The sequence below is a fragment of the Bos taurus genome, chromosome 28 (assembly GCF_002263795.3).
Source record: "Bos taurus isolate L1 Dominette 01449 registration number 42190680 breed Hereford chromosome 28, ARS-UCD2.0, whole genome shotgun sequence".
NCBI classification, from domain to species: Eukaryota; Metazoa; Chordata; class Mammalia; order Artiodactyla; family Bovidae; genus Bos; species Bos taurus.
Window position 1 is genome coordinate 41,687,325 of NC_037355.1, and position 13,429 is coordinate 41,700,753.

At 39.7% G+C, this 13,429-nt stretch overlaps 1 protein-coding gene across 10 annotated transcripts in view; it reads left to right on the plus strand.

Annotated features, from left to right (window-relative positions):
- Positions 1 to 13,429, plus strand: part of SHLD2 (shieldin complex subunit 2) — a 114,725-nt gene that overhangs the window by 38,324 nt on the left and 62,972 nt on the right. The gene's annotated exons all lie outside the window — the stretch shown is intronic.

Below are 13,429 nucleotides of genomic sequence, written 5' to 3' on the forward strand. Positions count from 1 at the left end.
ACTTCTTGTTACCAGTGAAGTTCAGCATTTCTCAGACTTGTTTGTCGCTTTGTTCCTACTTGAAAGCCTATTTTAAATGGAAGGGTTTTTTTTGGCCATGTCTCGTGGCATGTGGGATCCTAGTTCCCCACCTGGGGATCAAACCTGTTCCCACTGCATTGGAAGTGTAGGGTCTTAACCACTGGACCCCCTTGAAGGTATTTGTATATTCTCTTTTGCAGTGACTGTCCTAGGAATTTTTAAAAGGTCAACATCAGTCTATAGTACTTTTGAGGTACTAAAACAGTTCATAATCGCAATCATTATTTTACTCTGCTTTCTCTGTTCTGATATTATATTATCATAGTTAAATAAATTAGGAAACTGACAGGTAGTGCCATGGAGCATTATAATAATGGGCATCAGAGTCTGAACCTTGGCTTTGCCTATTTGTTAGCTAGGTGACCTTAGAAAAGGTACTGTATTTCTCAAAGCTTCTGTTTCTTTCTCTAAAAGGTTAATATCTTACAAAGTGGCTGTGAGAACTAAATGAAAAAAATCATGTAGTATCTGACAAATAGAAGGGTCTCAGTAAATGTTAATTACCCTTTTTTTTTTTAAGTCATCTCAGTTCTTTACCATGAATGATTATGAAAATAGTTGGGAAAGAAAAATCAGTTTTAAATTTAAACTGTCTCAGTGTTTATGCTGATATCAGCTACATTTCTGATAAAGTGATGTTGTCATGATACAGGTTGTATGGGAGTTAAAACCAGTTTCCTTCCGGCTTTCCAACTGACATAATACGAAAACCTGACTGGGCAAACATAGACCTATTTAGTAGATCACTTATTATTAATGTTAAACTAGCTTTGGTGCTGACTTCTCCGGTTCTTTTTGAAATTTCACTGTTGTCATTTAAAATCTGACAGACTTCAAAAGCTTTGTAAAATGCTTAATGGTTTAAATCATCACTCAGAACATAGAAAGTATATTTTCCAAAGGGGTGTTCTGTATCTAGCAATATGCTCAAAATCACGCAGGAGGACGGAATTGCTTACGTTTTCACATTTACTCCTGGAGGATTATTCAGTTTTTATGGCAATCAACTTTATGCTTTAGGGGAAGTATTTAACATATATAACCAAAGCATGAATAATCATTTAAAACAAAGCTATTATAAGAAACATCTATAGGGAGTTTTCAGTTTCATGATGATTTACTGCCTGAGCGAAAAGAAGATGGGTTTGGGTTGAGCTGTGTGTGTGTGCCAAGTTGTTTTGACTCTTTATGATCCCATGGACTATAGCTTGCCAGGCTCCTCTGTCCATGGGATTATCCCGGCAAGAATACTGGCGTGGGTTGCCATTTCCTTCTCCAGGGGATCTTCCCGACGCAGGGATTGAAGCCGTGTCTCCTGTGGCTGCTGCCTTGCAGGGGGAGTCTTTACGTTGAGCCACCTGGGAAGCCCTTGAGCTGTTTGTAGGGCATCTCTAATATTCTATTCTAAGTGCCTCGTAATAGCCCAGGTACATAGTAAACACTCAGTAAATATTTATGGACCAATTGAGTTTGATTGCTAATCCCAGCTATATACCTTGCAACGTCTGTAACCTTGGACTTTCTCGCACCTTCTAAACTTCCGTTTCCTCTTAAGTAAAAAATAAAAATAAAAAAGAAGTATCAATATTAACTTCCCAGGATTGTTGTAATAGTTAAGTGTTCATGCATTAAAACAGCCAGTCCAGCTCATGGCGTGTTCCCTAGATGCCTCAATAATGCTCTTTTCAAGCACTCTTTTAGTTTCTCATTTCCTAAAGGGTGTTTATACTCTTGAAAAAAATGAATGTTTATTAAACTGAAATTATATTCCTTTGTAGCCCATACTTGAAATGTTTCAGCAAAAAATGATTGTATGTTTGTTAAATTTTGGTTTGAGTCTTGTCCTTAGTGTTGGGACCTTAGGGAAGTTATTTAGCCTCTCTGTAAGGTATTATGAAGCTGAAATGAGGGAAATATATAAAGCCTCTAGTTCATTGCATAAGCCCCAAATAGACATTATTACTTTAAGTTGAAACTGTCATTTTGTCTGCTAATTTGCATAATTAATTCATGTAGGTCTAGAGCCTACTCTATTCAAGCCCCACTGAGAGCAAACAGGAAGACTGGAAATGGACATTGGGAAAATTATTATGTAGGCAACTGAATTTGGCCTTGTCTAAATCAGGTTTGGGGCTTCCTTTGTGGCTCAGTGGTAAACAGTCCACCTGCCAATGCAGGAGATTGAGGTTTGATCCCTGGATCGGGAATATCCCCTGGAGAAGGAAATGGCAACCCACTCTAGTATTCTTGCCTGGAAAATCCCATGGACAGAGGAGCCTGGTGGGCTGTAGTCCATGAAGTCACAAGAGTTATACGCAACTTAGCAACTAAACAAAAACAACAAATTAGGCCCAGCAGAAGTGGTATCTTCTATTATAACTGAAGTAGAATACATGAATGGGGTTATTATTGCACTAAGCTTCCCTGGGGGCTCAGCCTGTAAAGAATCCACCTGCAGTGCGGGAGACCCGGGTTCGTTCTCTGGGATGGGAAGATCTCCTGGAGGAGAGCATGGCACCCCACTCCAGTACTCTTGCCTGGAGAATTCTGTGGACAGAGGAGCCTGGCGGGCTGCAGTCCATGGGGTCACAGAGGCGGACATGACTGAGTGACTAAGCAACAACGACGTTGCACTTGGCATGGCCTATTTTTGATGTGGCCTATTTTTGATGTTGTCTTTTTTGAATATCAAAATTTTTAAAAATGAATGTCAGAGACAGGTTCATGAGAACTCAAGGAGACGAGGTAAATTTTGCTATGTAAAGTTTTTCATCTTTTGCTGATCTTTCATTAGAAATAAACATGTTCCTCTCCTTTACTAAAATTCAACATATGATATTGGTAAGCCAAATTTAATAAAACATTCTGCCCATTTTTAAAATTCACTTGAATTGTTTAGATACCATATAAAATTGATTTCTACCATGGCAGATTAAGCATTGCAAAGCTGGTGATAAGAATTGTATGTGAACTCCTGACAAATACAAAAGATTATTGAGCATTGTAGAAAAAGATTTACTTTTGAAAATGTTGCTAATGTCTTTAACAATAAGGTTTTTAAAGGGATACTAAAAGATCACTGTTTTGGGGAGGTAACTTTCTCTGATAAGATGTGAACATCTGTTTTTTGTTTTGTAGGGTTTCTTTCATTTATTAAAATGTAATTCACAGAACATAAAAGTTTCAGTGCTTTTGAATACTTTCATTGTAATGCAGCTATCACCATTATCTGGTTCCAGAAGTTTTTCATCACCCTCAAAGGACACCCCCTTAGATTTTCTCCCTTCTCCTAGCCCCTCCCAGCAGTACCTCTGCTATCTCTGTGGATTTGCCTTTTCTGAGCAATTCAAATAAATAAGAGTCATACGATATATTGCCTTATGTGTCTGGTTCCTTTCTCACATAGTATATTTTCAGAGTTTACTTGTAACATGGCATATCAGTTCAGTTCAGGTGCTCAGTCATATCTGACTCTTTGCGACCCCATGGACTGCAGCCTGCCAGGCTTCCCTGTCCATCACCAACTCCTGGAGCTTGTTCAAACGCATGTCCATCGAGTCAGTGATATCATCCTACCATCTTATCCTCTGTTGTCCCCTTCTCCTCCGCCTTCAACCTTTCCCAGCATCAATGTCTTTTCCAGTGAGTCAGTTCTTTGCATCAGGTGTCCGAAGTATTGGAGCTTCTACATCAGTCCTTCCAATGAATATTCAGGACTGATTTCCTCTAGGATTGACTGGTTGGATCTCGTTGCAGTCCAAGGGACTCTTAAGAGTCTTCTCCAACACCACAGTTCAAAAACATCAGTTCTTTGGTGCTCAGCTTTCTTTATGGTCCAACTGTCACATCCATACATGACTATTGGAAAAAACATAGGTTTGACTAGATGGACCTTTGTCAGAAAAGTAATGTCTCTGCTTTTTAATATGCTGTCTGGGTTGGTCATAGCTTTTTTTCCAAGGAGCAAGCATCTTTTAATTTCATGGCTGCAGTCACCATGTGCAGTGATTTTAGAGCCCCCCAAAATAAAGTCTGTCACTGTTTCCATCGTTCCCCTATCTATTTGCCATGAAGTGATGGGACCAGATGCCTTGATCTTAGTTTTTTGAATGTTGAGGTTTTTTTTTTTTTAATTTAAATTTATTTATTTTAATTGGAGGCTAATTACTTTACAATATTGTATTGGTTTTGCCATACATCAACATGAATCTGCCACGGGTGTGCATGTGCTCCCCATCCTGAACCCCCCTTCCACCTCCCTCCCCGTACCATCCCTCTGGGTCATCCCAGTGCACCAGCCCCAAGCATCCTGTATCCTGCATTGAACCTGGACTGGCGATTCATTTCTTATATGATACTATACATGTTTCAATGCCTGAATGTTGAGTTTTAAGCCAACTTTTTCACTCTCCTCTTTCACTTTCATCAAGAGGCTCTTTAGTTCTGCCATAAGTGTGATGTCATCTGCATATCTGAGGTTATTGCTATTTCTCCTGGCAATCTTAATTCCAGCTTGTGCTTCGTGCATATCAGTACTTTGTAGCTATTCTGGGCTGAATAATTCCATTGTAAGGATATACCACATTTGGTTTATGTGTTCAGCGGTTGATGGATGTTTGGGTTGTTTCCACTTTTTGACTGATGGAAATGGTGCTGCTTTGAACATTTGTGTACAAGTTTTGTGTGTACATGTTTTCAGTTCTCCTTGGTATATACCTGAGATGGAATTGCTAGGTTATATGGCGGCTCTGTTTTGATAAACTGCCACACTGTTTTTTCCGAAGCAGCTGCGTCGTTATATAGTTTGTAATGTTATTTAAGGCTCTTAGAAGAAATGAGGAAAAAGTTTATGAAAATGCTAACCTAAGAATGTTAGTACTCATGAGAGCCGTTCTGGCAAACCGGATGAAAGCCTCGATTTGTCTCATTTGCTACAGAATGAAAAATTAAGATGTAAACCCACATCATAGAAGCAGTGTCATTTTTTATACTCTCTTATTCCTTCACCTGCCCATTTCTCTTAAAAGTTTGGAGTATACTTGGAATTGATGTTTACTTTCACATAACGAATATGTGACTAAAAGTGATGTATTAAGTTTCCTGCTTTGCTTCTCTTTAGTGAGTTTCATATTTTATTACAGTTTACAAAAGCAGAGAAACTGAGCGTTGTTCTTTCTGCAGAAAACATTCTTAATCAAAATTCAAAATAAAAAAATAAAACCCAAAGTAGATTTGAATTCTGTTTAAACTTTCTTGGATATAAAAATGTTTTTCAAAAATACCACATAAAGACCTCACGTATTGGTGTTAATGTGATGGGTGGTTTAGAAATGCTTTTGTCTTTTCTGCTGATGCTGCTACCCTTGTCTGTTGTCCTCACTGGTCATTATCAGCTATTCAAACAAAGTTCACATTGGTTCTAACAAAGATTTATACAGCCTTCATAAACTTACATGAAATGAAATTATTATAAAGAAATAAAGTGTTTTTGTTTCATTAGGGAAATAGACTTTCAAAGCAGAAAGGACACTCAAGAGAAGCAATACTTACGGAGTAACTTCTAATATTAGATCAGCACATAAGTGCTTTTCATGCCTTTCTCATTTAAGGTGACAATCCACGTGAATTTTATATTTGAAAGAAGAAATGTGATTATCAGTCATTTCATAAAGCTTGATGTGAACCCTGGCGCTCTAGGATAAATTGATCCTTATTCCTTTTAAGGATGTATCATAGAGATTGAGTCATATTCTTTGAGTAATGAAAAATTAAGGAGTTTCTTTTTTAGTTAAATTCTAAGTCAGCTTTGTAATGTGGACATCGAATACATTGTTTACTAAATTCTATAATTTTTAAATTTTATTATTATTATTATTATTTTTACTTTATAATATTGTATTGATTTTGCCATACATCAACATGCATCCACCATGGGTGTACATGTGTTCCCCATCCTGAACCCCCGTCCCACCTCCCTCCCCATACCATCCCTCTGGGTCATCCCAGTGCACCAGCCCTGAGCTTCCTGTATCATGCATCGAACCTGGACTGGTGATTCATTTCTTATATGATATTATACATGTTTTAATGCCATTCTCCCAAATCATCCGCCACCTCCCTCTCCCACAGAGTCCAAAAGACTGTTCTATACATCTGTGTCTCTCTTGCTGTCTCACATACAGGGTGGTTGTTACCATCTTTCTAAATTCCATATATATGCGTTAGTATACTGTATTGGTGTTTTTCTTTCTGGCTTACTTCACTCTGTATAATAGGCTCCAGTTTCAACCACCTCATTAGAACTGATTCAAATGTATTCTTTTTAATGGCTAAGTAATACTCCATTGTGTGTATGTACCACAGTTTTCTTATCCATTCATCTGCTGATGGACATCTAGGTTGCTTCCATGTCCTGGCTATTATAAACAGTGCTGCGGTGAACATTGGGGTACATGTGTCTCTTTCAATTCTGGTTTCCTCGGTGTGTACGCCCAGCAGTGGGATTGCTGGGGTGTATGGCAGTGCTATTTCCAGTTTTTTAAGGTAAATTCTATAATATTAACTGGTAATTTTCATTTGTTTTCTAGTTATTTTGTTTTTAATATAATTTATGTGATTTCATTGGGTAATTTTATCTACTTCATTTCTGGAATGCCTGAGTAAAGAAGTAGATAGATATTGGGTTTTAATCACGATTTTTCTCTGAAAATTGAGCCTTTTAATAAGTTTTTTATGTATTTTTTTGGTCTGTCATATTAATTTTTCAGTTGCTAACTTTCTTTACTGACTAGAAGTAGTACAGAAAATGCTTTCTACCACCCTGTACTGTAAATTTTAGATTAAAAATTTACCTCAAAAAAATAGAAAATAATTTACTGTAAGATTCAGCAATTCTACTTTTGGAAATATATTCTAAAGAAGTGAAATCACTATCTTGAAGGCATATCTGCATCCCTGTGTTCATTGTAGTGTTCTTTAACATAGCCAGGACTTGGAAACCATGGCCACTGGCTGAGTGGATAAAGAAAATGTGGCATGTGTATACACAGTGGAGTATCATTCAGCCATGAAAGTAAGGAGATCCTACCATGTGCAACAGCATGGATGGACCTTCATGGTATAAGCGAAGTGAAACAAACCAGAGCAGGACAAATACTGTGCGGTATCACGTATGTGTGAAGTCTAAACAAGCTGAAGAGGAAGCAAAAGGGAACAGATTGGTGGTTGTCAGAGGAAGAGGGGAATCGGTGAGGGTGGTCAAAAGGTAGGGACTTCCAGACTTCCTTGGTGACCCAGCGGTTGGGAATCCCCCTGCCAGTGCAACAGACACGGGTGTGACTCTTGGTCCAGAAAGATTCCGTACGCCCTGGGGTAACCAGGCTCAGGGGCCACTCTTGGTCCAGAAAGATTCCACACGCCCTGGGGTAACCAGGCTCAGGGGCCACTCTTGGTCCAGAAAGATTCCATACGCCCTGGGGTAACCAGGCTCAGGGGCCACTCTTGGTCCAGAAAGATTCCACACGCCCTGGGGTAACCAGGCTCAGGGGCCACTCTTGGTCCAGAACGATTCCATACGCCCTGGGGTAACCAGGCTCAGGGGCCACACTACGAAAGCCCCCGTGCTTTAGAGCGTGTGCTCTGCCACGGGAGAAGCCACCGTCACGAGAAGCTCGCCTGCTGCAGTTAGGAGTGGCTCTCACAAAAATAAGTAAGTAAACTAAAAGGTACAAACTTCCAATTATAAGATAAATAAGTTCTGGATGTAATGTACAGTATGGTGACTATAGTTAACAGTCCTTTATTAAATACGTAAAAGTTACAAATGGAGAGATCTTAAAAGTTCTCATCACAAGAAAGAAAAGTATTTATAACTATGCAGACTGATGGATATTAACTAAACTTACAGTGTAGACATTTTGCAATGTATACATATATCAGATCTTTATGCTGTACCCCTTGAACCTATACAATATTATATATCAATTATGTTTCAATAAAACTGGGGAGAAATTCATCTCATATAAAACATTGATGGCTGCTATTTTTATTTAAGATACTGGTAAAGAGAAAGAAGCAGGGAATTTTGGAGCTCAAGTTTTGTATATGTATAGGGCTTCCCTGGTAGCTTAGCTGGCAAAGAATCTGCATACAGTGTGGAAGACCTATGTTCAGTCCCTCAGTTGGGAAGATTCGCTAGAGGAAGGCATGGCAACCCTCTCCAGTATTCTTGCCTGGAGAATCCCCATGGACAGAGAAGGCTGGTGGGCTACAGTCCATGGTGTCACACAGAGTCTGACATGACTGAATGACTCAGTACAGCATATATACATATATATATATATATATTTAATATTTTAAGTATTTCAGCTGGAATTCCATCACCTCCACTAACTTTGTTTGTAGTAATGCTTCCTAAGGCCCACTTGACCTCACACTCCAGGATGTCTGACCCTAGGTGAGTGATCACACCATCGTGGTTATCTGGGTCATTAATGCCTTTTTTATAGAGTTCTCCTGTGTGTTCTTGCCACTTCTTTTTAATCTCACCTGCTTTTCTTAGGTCCTTACTGTTTCAATCCTTTTCGTGCCCTACCTTGCCTGAAATTGTTCTCTTGCTATTGCCAGTTTTCTTGAAGAGATCTCTAGTCTTTCCCATTCTATTGTCTTCCTCTATTTTTTTGCACTGTTCACATGAGAAGGCCTTCTTATCTCCCCTTGCAATTCTCTGGAACTCTGCAGTCAGTTGGGTAAATCTTTCCCTTTTTCCATTCTCTTTTGTTTCTCTTCTTTCCTCAGCTAATTTGTAGGGCCACCTCAGATACGGCTTTGCCTTCTTGCATTTCTTTTTCTTTGGAATGCTTTTGTTCACTGCCTCTTGTACAGTGTTACAAACCTCTGTCCATTGTTCTTCAGGCACTCCGTCTATCAGATCTAATCCCTTAAATCTATTTCTCACTTCCGCTGTATAATTATAAGGGATTTGATTTAGGTCATACTTGAATGGCCTCGTGGTTTTCCCTGCTTTCTTCAATTTAAGCCTCAATTTTGCAATAAGGAGCTCATGATCTGAACCACAGTCAGAGTTTCTTCATCTTCAGCTGCAAAGAATATAATCAGTCTGATTTCAGTATTGACCATCTGGTGATGTCCACGTATACAGTTATCCCTTGTGTTGTTTGAAGAGGGTGTTTGTTATGTCTTGATAGACCTCTGTTAGCCTTTGCCCTGCTTCATTTTGTAGTCCAGGGCCAGATTTGCCTGTTACTCCAGGTATCTTTTGACTTCCTACTCTTGCATTCCAATCCCCTATGATGAAAAGGACATCTCTTTTTTTTTTGGGGGGGGGGGTATTAGTTCTAGAAGGGAGAAGGTGATGGCACCCCATTCCAGTACTCTTGCCTGGAAAATCCCACAGGCAGAAGAGCCTGATAGGCTGCAGTCCTTGGGGTGGCGAAGAGTCGGACACGACCGAGCGACTTCACTTTCACTCTTCACTTTCATGCATTGGAGAAGGAAATGGCACCCCACTCCAGTGTTCTTGCCTGGAGAATCCCAGGGATGGAGGAGAGTCGGACACGACTGAAACAACTTGGCAGCAGCAGCACTTCTGGAAGGTGTTTGGTCTTCATAGAACTGGTCAACTTCAGCTTCTTCAGCATCAGTGGTTGGTGCACAGAATTGGATTATTGTGATCTTGAATGGTTTGCCTTGTAAACAAACTGAGATCATTCTGTCATTTTTGAGATTGCACCCAACTAATGCATTTTGGACTATGCATATATCCAAAATGCATAGTCCAATCTTTTGTTGACTATGAGGACTACTCCATTTCTTCTAAGGGATTCTTGCCCACATTAGTAGATATAATGGTCATCTGAATTAAATTCACCCATTCCTGTCCATTTTAGTTCACTGATTCCTAAAATGTCAGTGTTCACTCTTGCCATGTCCTGCTTGACCATGTCCAATTTACCTTGATTCATGGACCTAACATTCCAGGTTCCTATACAATATTGTTCTTTCCAGCTTCGGACTTTACTTTCACCACCAGACACATCCACAGCTGAATGTCATTTCCTCTTTGGCCCAGCCACTTAATTCTTTCTGGAGCTATTAGTAATCGTCCTCTACTCTTCCCCAGTAGCAGGCTGGATACCTTCTGATCTGGAGGACTTATCCTCTGGTATCATATCTTTTTGCCTTTTCATACTGTTTATGGGTTCTCTCGGCAAAGATACTGGAGTGGTTGCCATTTCCTCCTCCAGTGGATCTTGTTTTGTCAGAACTCTTCTCTGTGACCTATCCATCTTGGGTGGCCCTGCACAGCATGGCCTATAGCTTCATTGAGTTACGCAAACCCCTTTGCTATGACAAGGCTGTGATCCTTTAGAAAGAGCTAAAAAATAGTACAAACAGAAATGATACAAATATTAGTGCTGTTAAAGCAGTGTTTGGAGGGAAACATTGTATTAAATTCTTATATTAGAAAAAAAGAAGGGTTTCAAATCAGTGGTCTAAACCAGATGTCAGTAAACTTCAGCTTGTAAGCCAAATCTAGCCGATCACCTGTTCTTGTGTGGCTTGTGACCTAGAATGGATTTTATGTAATAAAGTGACTGAGAAAGAGTGAAAAGAATGCTGACATTTTGTGATAAGTGAAAATAATAGGAAATTCACATTTTGATGACCATAAGGCTTTACTCTGGTCCCATCACTTCATGGGAAATAGATGGGGAAACAGTGGAAACAGTGTCAGACTTTATTTTTCTGGGCTACAAAATCACTGCAGATGGTGACTGCAGCCATGAAATTAAAAGACACTTACTCCTTGGAAGGAAAGTTATGACCAACCTAGATAGCATATTCAAAAGCAGAGACACTACTTTGCCAACAAAGGTCCGTCTAGTCAAGGCTATGGTTTTTCCTGTGGTCATGTATGGATGTGAGAGTTGGACTGTGAAGAAGGCTGAGTGCCGAAGAATTGATGCTTTTGAAGTGTGGTGTTGGAGAAGACTCTTGAGAGTCCCTTGGATGCAAGGAGATCCAACCAGTGCATTCTGAAGGAAATCAGCCCTGGGATTTCTTTGGAAGGAATGATGCTGAAGCTGAAACTCCAGTACTTTGGCCACCTCATGCGAAGAGTTGACTCATTGGAAAAGACTCTGATGCTGGGAGGGATTGGGGGCAAGAGGAGAAGGGGATGACAGAGGATGAGATGGCTGGATGGCATCACTGACTCGATGGACGTGAGTCTCAGTGAACTCCAGGAGTTGGTGATGGACAGGGAGGCTTGGCATGCTGCGATTCATGGGGTCACAAAGGGTCGGACACAACTGAGGGACTGAACTGAACTGAACTGAAGGCTTTATTGGAACATGGCCGTGCTCGTTTGTTTATTTATTGTCTGTGGCTGCTTTCTTGCTGTATCCATGGTACACAGTAATTATAACAGATTGTATGGCCTGCAAAGCCTAAAGTACTTATTTTCTGACATTTTGTTGAAAACATTTGCCAACCATGCTATGGATACTAAAGATTTTAAAACAGTTATATGGGTATATATTTTTCTTTTACCACTTTTATTCAAGATTGAAATAATGGTCCTAGAAAGTATAATAAGTCAAGAAAAAGATAATAATTAAGCATAAAAATTAGGAAAAAAGAAGTAAAACTTATTTACATGTGTTATGATTGTGTACGTAGAAAATTACAGAATCTGCAAAAAGCAATTTTAATAAGTGAATTTAGCAAAATCAGTATATAAAATAATTTTAGTTCTCTGTGTTAGCAGTGAATTATTTATAAACTGAAATTAAAACTATTATTTCTGATAGCATTAAAAAAAAAAAAACCAACAGATACCTATAGATAAATCTAAGGATATGTTCTCAAAACTGAAAGGTAGAAACATTGCTTTTGTTGTGGTTGTTCAGTCACTCAGTCGTGTCTGACTCTTCGTGACCCCGTGGACTGCAGCACGCCAGGCTTCCCTGTCCTTTCCCGTCTCCTGGAGCTTGCTCAAACTCATGTCCATTGAGTTGGTGATACTCTCCAACGTTGCTAACGTACATTAAAAAAACCTAGATAGCGATAGAACATATTCATGGATCGGAAGACTCGACATTATTAAGATGGAGTTCTGTCTATAAATAGATTCAGTTCAGTCTTCATTAACACCCTAATGAGCTTTTTTAAAAGGTAATTTTGATTTATTCACTGGCTGTGCTGGGTTTTTGTTGGGGCCTTTGCTTTTCTCTAACTGCGGTGAGCAGCTGCTCTTCAGTTGCCGCGCACAGGCTTCTCACTGTGGTGGCTTCTCGTGTTGCCGAGCGCGGGCAGTAGATCTCAAGGGCTCAGTAGTTGCACTTCCTGGGCTTTCGAGGACAGGCTCAATAATTGTGGCTCACAGGCTTAGTTGCTCCGCAGCATGTGGGATTTTCTCAGCCGAGGGATCGAACCTGTATGTCTTACCTCGGCAGGCAGATTCTTAACCACTGAATCACCAGGGAAGCCGCAACCTCCTAATCAGCTTTGTTTGAAGAATTAGATAAGATAATTCTACAAACTTATCAAGCTGTAAAGGACTAAGAATAACCAACATAATTTTGAAAAGCACAGTTGGAGGACTTTTGTTTCCTGATGTCAAGATTTTCCACAAAGCTACAGTAATCAAGACAGTGTTGGATAATTCCCTGATGGTCCAGTGGATAGGACTCCATGCTGTCACTGCCAAGGGTACAGATTTAATCCCTGGTTGGGGAGCTAAGATCCTGCAAGCTAAGGAGTGCAGCCAAAAAAAAACAAAAGTGTGGTGTTGGCATAAAGTTAAACATATAGATCAGTCATGCATAACAGAGATCTCAGAAATAGACTCATACATTGTCCCACCAAAGTGCTAAGTCAGTCCAATGGGGTGGGGGTGAGGGGGAGGGCGGGAAGACAAATGTGGCTCTAACTTGATATCTATATGGAAAACAAGGAACTACCACCTTAACTCATTCCATACAGAGAAACTCTCAATAATTTGCAAAGGATCATATATCTAAAATGAAAAAGCAAACGATACAACTTCTGTATTATCTCTTACTTCATAACAATTACCCAGTACTTCCCAGCTTAAAGCAACACATATTTATGTAATAATTACTCTGTGTCAGGAACACAGGAGGAACTTAGCTAGGTAATTCCAGGACAGAGTCTCCCATAAGGTGGTAATCAAGATGTTAGCAAGACTGTAATCATCTGAAGACTTGACTGGGGCTTGAGAATCCCCTTCTAAGATGGTATGTTTCTCATGGCTACTGACAGAGGCCTCAGCTCTTACTGGCTATTGGTAGGACCCAGTTCT